The sequence below is a fragment of the Protomyctophum bolini genome, assembly GCF_963924005.1.
Source record: "Protomyctophum bolini genome assembly, chromosome: 7".
Taxonomy (NCBI): domain Eukaryota; kingdom Metazoa; phylum Chordata; class Actinopteri; order Myctophiformes; family Myctophidae; genus Protomyctophum; species Protomyctophum bolini.
In genome coordinates this window covers 14,679,562-14,686,214 of record NC_137868.1, presented here as the reverse complement: position 1 = coordinate 14,686,214, position 6,653 = coordinate 14,679,562, and positions in this window count along the sequence as shown.

The window sequence follows — 6,653 nt, the reverse complement described above, 5'->3', positions numbered from 1 at the left end:
GCTGATGTGACGCGGTCTACATGTGACCTTGTAGATCTGCTATTTTGAAGTGTTTATTTTGATGAAATGACATGCCCAAATAGGGATGCCAGGTTGTTAAATGCACTTTGGGAGTTAGGGGTTACTAAAGGGAGGTGGAGTGTGAACTTGTGAAGATGGACGTATAAGACGGGGCTTAGCCGGGGCAATGGCTCCGATCACCGGCCAAAGGCTGGCGCCTGGGCAGGGGCTGTAAAACCTGAGACTGAAATAAAAACTAATGATGTGTCATAGCCAGGGGGAGTGGCCTACCAGTGCTTGGGCCCTACAACCAAACAGCCGTTTCTCATTACCAAAGGGGAGGGCAAGGGAATGGTAGAGCGTGCACTGTAAATTACACTTTCATCCCTCTTCCTGACCATAAATTCTTACCCCAGCTCCATGGGACGGAGCTCTACCCTCACCTCCCACTCTCCCTTTTTTCCACCCTACCCCAGCCCCCCAACCACCCTCCACTCACTATTTTCTGTGAGAAATTGGTGGTAAGTCTTGGGAGTAAATAGATGCCCTCCGTTTGCCAGGATCATAAACACTTGATACTCTCATTAACGTTAACTTTGCTTTTAGGACCCACTGGTCCTTGGGAGTGAAGCACTCCGTCATGTCCGTGTCGGCCTGCTTACTGTACGTTACTCTGCCTCTGTGTACCTGTTCCGCCCCCACAGAGTTTCACTCAAAGTGCCCGCAGGTCCATCAAATCCCTTTCAGATTGCCCAGGATTTACAGTAGATCTATTTCTTCTAGATAGACGGACAGAAAACGTTATTTTTCATTCTGAGGGAAATTGCAGAAGCTGTCACTACTTTTCAGGCAGATTCCAGTGGACTAAGTCGGGGCAGGGTGTGCTCCCATCAGAGCCCTGGCTCTGTTAAAAGGTCACAAAGGGCACATGAGTTCACTGTTGTCTCTCAGGCCATCATTCCACACCTACCGTTGATTCACCAGGAGGTTTTACTTCACACGGGTGTGTGTGTGTTATATATCTATCTATATATATCGATAGATATTACATATCTATAGCTATAAAAGGTCTTAAAAGTCCTCAGAATTGTCACTCCATTGTCATCTGGGACCCCCCCCCCACCCCCACCCAAATGTCAACCTATGACAGTTGTCTTAACAAAGAGAGAGACAGCGAGATCCAAGTTCGACCGCGACCGGTAGCCATGCCACTTGGCGGCTCGCCATGACGTTTGGCTTAAACACAGCACAGTGTCTTCTAGCACTTTTATAAACCCTGGAGGAACCCCTCGAGTGACAACACTGATCCATGATACTGTCCATGTCTATGGAGGAGGCTCATGCTCTCTGCTCTCTCTCTCTCTTTCTCGGCTCAGACTGTTGTAGGTATATAAACTGGAATTCTATTCAAAGAGAAACAGAGGAGAGGAGTTACAGTATGTGTCAAAAAAGAAAGAAAAAGGAAAGATGGACTGACATGTTAGATGTATGATGTTTGTCTATATGGCAGAAGGCACACTCAAGAATATAATAAACTCAACCAGTGGTTCTCAAAGTGGGGCCCATGCAGGGGCCCAGCCCTATGGTTCCAACTGGACATTGTAGAATGTACAAATTAAATGTGCTGTACATTAAAAGTTAAAAGGTGTGAGAATAAATCCTATGGGCCACAACCACAACAACAGGATTGTGTGTGCCTGGCGTCCCAGGGCCAAACTGATACACCCCAATAAATCTGAGGTTGAAAATAAATCAGACAAAAACCTCAGCCTGGATGGAGAAAAGGGCACATGGAACAACAAAAAATTGGCAATTAACATTACTTGATATATGCTTCCCTCTGTTGGAAAGATTGTGTACTACTTGGAACGGAACAACATTTAAATTGACTGCATGTCTGTTTCTGCATGGGGGTTTCAGGATTTATTGACCTCTGCCTACTACAGTAGCCTACAACTACATAATATATATTTGCAAATAAAAACTGACTACAAACGTGATGGCCTACAGATATTAAAATCAACACACACAATTAGTAAGTTCAGTCAATTACTGGCTCATGCAGCAAAAAAACACAAACCTAGGCTGTGGTGTAATGTACATTCTGACCACTAGAGGATGCTACGAACATGTCAAATGGTACCCACATTTCATGCTGTACTGAGGAATTTTATGTTTAGATTCATGTGTAGACTGAGGGAATCAAATAATGTACTAATTATGGCCTTAACAGGGATCACACAGAGTGACACAGTCTTCTCCTCATGTTTCTGGAAACACTGGAGGCAATGTTTATATGTTTTTAATTGACAAGGACTGCCTGGAGTGAAAATAGCCTGATACATAGGCTATCTCTGTGTTGTTGTTTTTGTATTTACTGTTTTACATGTTGTTTGTATATGGACCCATTGTGTCTGAAATAAAGTTTTCAATCAATCAATCAATCATCCTAATAACTTACTAAACAAGGGCTCTTTACTGTAATGTTTTTCAGGCCAAGAAAGGACCCCTTAGCAAGAGAAAGATGAAGCAGGGACACTCACTAGGCCTACATATTGGATTCATGTTGTGTGTTTTTAACATTTAACCACTTAAGCCCTCAATTCTTTGTAAACAACCTTTGGGTCGGTACTTGATAGATCTGCTCTTTTCCCCCAGTTTTCTGCTATTTTTGGCTAATGTTCCCCCCAGAATAGGGATACGAGGATTCAAATGGTTCATGTAAAAATAAAAAATAAAGTCCCTATCACACAATTAAGGATTTGGCGGCCACCTGTATCTTGAGGGCCTCCTAGGGGTGCCAGACCCCCTGTAGTCGAAGACCCTTGTACAAAACCATGACTATCAAACAACATTGTCTACTCTAAGTCATGACTTAGTGCATGTGTTTGCAGTCACATTATGTTTTCAAATTTCCACATGAAAGGTGTATAACATTCTTTCAACTTATTCAATTGAAATGGTGCCCCCATTTATATTTGATTAGGCCTGTCAGTGTGCCATGAAACTAAGAACATAATATTTTCAATTCCCCTCCCATTTCAGTCTGACAATAACAGAAGTTGTTTCCCTGTAGTTGTCTCATAATTAACTTGTGACTGCAGATGTCTGATCGGAGACAGAAGGTTAAGAGCACCATCTGTCCTCTATGTCTATGGCACGTTCTGCTTGTATGGAAACATGGGCCCTATGCCTTAAATCAGTAGAGATAATGTCTCATGACAAATCATAACATACAATAACATGAAAATGATAAAGAAGGAATATGAGTGAAGAACAAAAACATGAATTAAGTCACAGGTCTGACCAAAAAATGTATATATTTTTTAGTGGCTTTCGCCTTCATTTATTAATTTTTTATAGAGGGATAGAATTACAGTATAGGCTGGGGAGAGAGGCGTGACATGCAGTAAAGGCCATCGGGACCGGGAGTTGAACCCGGCCGCGGCACACTGCCAGACTGGATTACCAGCCAAGGTGCTCAGATGGCTACACCAGCCGCCCTGGCCCAAAATAACTTTACCAAGGCAAAAATAATGCCAAAGGGTGTGTCTTTGTTATGTCATGGAGAACCTGAAGATCTTGTGATTTTAGAAGTAATTGAGGAGTGTAAAGTTGACCGATTTGCCAAGGCTCTAAGAATTGGACCATTCCAGGAATGCCATTAAACTTTTTTCCCTTCACAACCACCAATAAAAAGTCAGTGCAATATGCACAATGATAGGCAGAGATGACAACTTGACAAAACTGAACTGGCCAAAAATAACATTCCTCATAGGAAATAAGAAATGAACACAGCTAACTAGGGAAACAAACCAAGAACTCAAGTTAACTGAATACAGGCTATGCCTCCCATGACGGAGGCCCTGGCAGCTCTCCCTTGGTGTTGTTACCTAGCCTCTAGCGTCTCTCTAGCCCAAGCCAAACTGAAATTCTTCACCTGGAGCCTCCCTTTTATAATAGGTGGGACAAACCATGACAATTAGTAATTGGCAACTCATTTAACTCAAATACAACTAACAAAGCCCCCTGAGCTATTTAATTTTACACAATTACCAAATATTTTACCTTCAAAATCATATTACTTTCTGGGCACCCGTACCTTCACAAGACACTCAAAACCAACATTTACATGAACCCATGAAACACCCCTCCTCCTCTACATTACGGCTTGGCACCTTTCCAATTGATGTTTGATTGGGCTTTCCCTCATTACTGACTGCAGGCAGTGCCAGAATACAGATCAGATGACAAAATGATGAATGATTTCAGAGGTGGCATCATCAGTAGCCTACAGACTATGTCCCTGCTCCATTATTGGCTACACGTAGGTTATGTGGCATCACTGGCATGTAAAAGTGGAATGACACAACTTCCATTATAGGCTAATTGGTGCTACACAGCACAGCCGTGTATAGTTCTTTATATTTAACCCCGCTAAAACTCTGCCTCGCTAAAACTCTGCAAAGCCTAAAGGTTTAGAAAAGCTCAGGTCTGTCCATCTGTCCAACACTGTGTTCTCAAAAGCTATGGGGCAGATTGCCATAAGGCTTGCTTAGCCCTAGTACTTATTTTAGTGACCCCATGGTCTTTCCAAGAGTTCCAGTTGGGTGAAAAGAGCAGCCCAGCCTCTAGGGACTGCTAGCGAGCTGGAGCCTTGTCTTGTTTAATGTTTTGGCCATTGCACCAATCATGATGAATGATATTATGCAAGTGTGTTGATCAAGTGCAGTCATTTTGCATTTTGTGTAGGCCCATTGTGTTTGGCGCATTGCACCCAAGGAAAATCAGAAACTCCCACAGTTGAATTTTATGTTACTGTGCAGAACGTCAAGCTCTTTCAGGTTTGAATGAGAAAGGAACTGTAAAATATGTTGTCCTCAGAGAACTCGTTTGGATTCAGCAAGCCAATTTTCCTTTTACATTTTCTTTTGAAGTGTGCTGCCAGCTTGGAAGCAGCTTGGGGGGCAAAATAGACTTCATTCCCAACCTTGTTTTGGTATTTTCAAATTTATAAAATCATATAAAATTATAAATTCTATTCCTCATAATTTAGTTATTCATTCTAACGAAATCTAATCTAACTAAACATATAATCTGCAAACAAATGTTCCACTTGAATGGCTCAGTCAGTGGTCAACAGTAGAAGACCACAATTGAATTGAGGAGATTCCAGGCATAAAAAAAGTGTGTACTGTACTGTACTGTACATAAGAAAAAGTGTGTACTGTGTACAGTGTGTACTGTATGAAAATGACCAGACCCATTTCAAGATGCTGTACTCTGTCGTCAACCTTAAGCCATTCCATTCCAGCCTGTCAAAATGGGCAGGGGCGAGGTGGGTTCGAGGAGTGAGTGGAAACCTGACCAGTTTGTTTTGGGAAGTGTGGAGCCTTAAGTGGTTAAGTGATTACCTGCTTTAAGCCCCACCCACCCACCTGTATAACCTGATAGAGCTTGATGCTTTAAGTTTGTTCATCAGCTGTTTTTGATGCATGACAATTTGAGGGCGCCGGCAGATAATACATGGTGCTGCATGAGCAAATTAATTCACTCACTGTGTAGAACATCAAAAGCATTCTTTCTACCGGCCAGCAGGGCTATCTTAATCTGTGTCACATAGTGGTACAAATTGAGGTGGTTTCCCAAAAGTCTGCAAAACATTTATTTTTCTGTAAATAGCGACTAAATTAAATTTAGTTAGAATTGAATTTTCAAGAGTATTACATGTACAGAAGTTGTGTCTAGTTGCACACAGTGCAACAACAAACAGTACAAAACAGTACAAACAGTAGAGTCCCAGAGTGTTACAATGGACAGAGACCAGGAGGCTCCTGCATTTAAGCACTGGTTAAATGAAATGACTAGTACACTTCATCTTGAGAGAATAAGGTATTTCCTGAGAAACAGGGAGAGACACAGTTTGATAAGGTTTGGCTGCCCCTTGTCCATTACTTGATTGATTGATTAATAGACAGGATACCATTGATAAGGTTGACTGCACGCCATTTTCTTTTCAGATGTTTTCCATGAGCTTTCCATCATCTTATTATATAGTATGCACTTTCAGCAATAACAAAGTAAGTATATAATACTACTTGTACAAATTGGTTATAATAGTCATTATAGTTCGCAATAACAAGTCAATAACACAAATTCCACATATTAGGTTTTTTTAAGCTATTAACGCAGCAAATTGTTAATGAATTCATGCATACTAAATGCAAATGTGTAGACTAGCTAGGTTATCACTTTTTTCAAAAGGCCAATAGAGGGTGCTGCAGCTTCTGAGTTGTTTGTTTCATCATGAGATTGAAAGCTGCTAAAATTGCAAACAGTGGGTCTTTTGGTATAGAGTCTATACCAAAGACTCTATAGAGTGGTATAGAGTCTATACCAAAAGGTCTATACTATAGACTACCCTCTCATTTTATTATGCCTAGTCCCTTTGCACTCTGAGGGAGTTTTGTGAAAGTAACTCAAAAGTATTTTAACACATTACTTTTACACAGTTAAAGTTATACAGTACTTTTCCAAAACTGCTGACCATTCCTATCAAGTTTCATAAAAACCTTAAATCCCACCTATTACTTTGTCCTCGACCTGGACTTTGTGGCAGCTTTCAACCCCCAAAGTGAAGGATATCTTCTAAG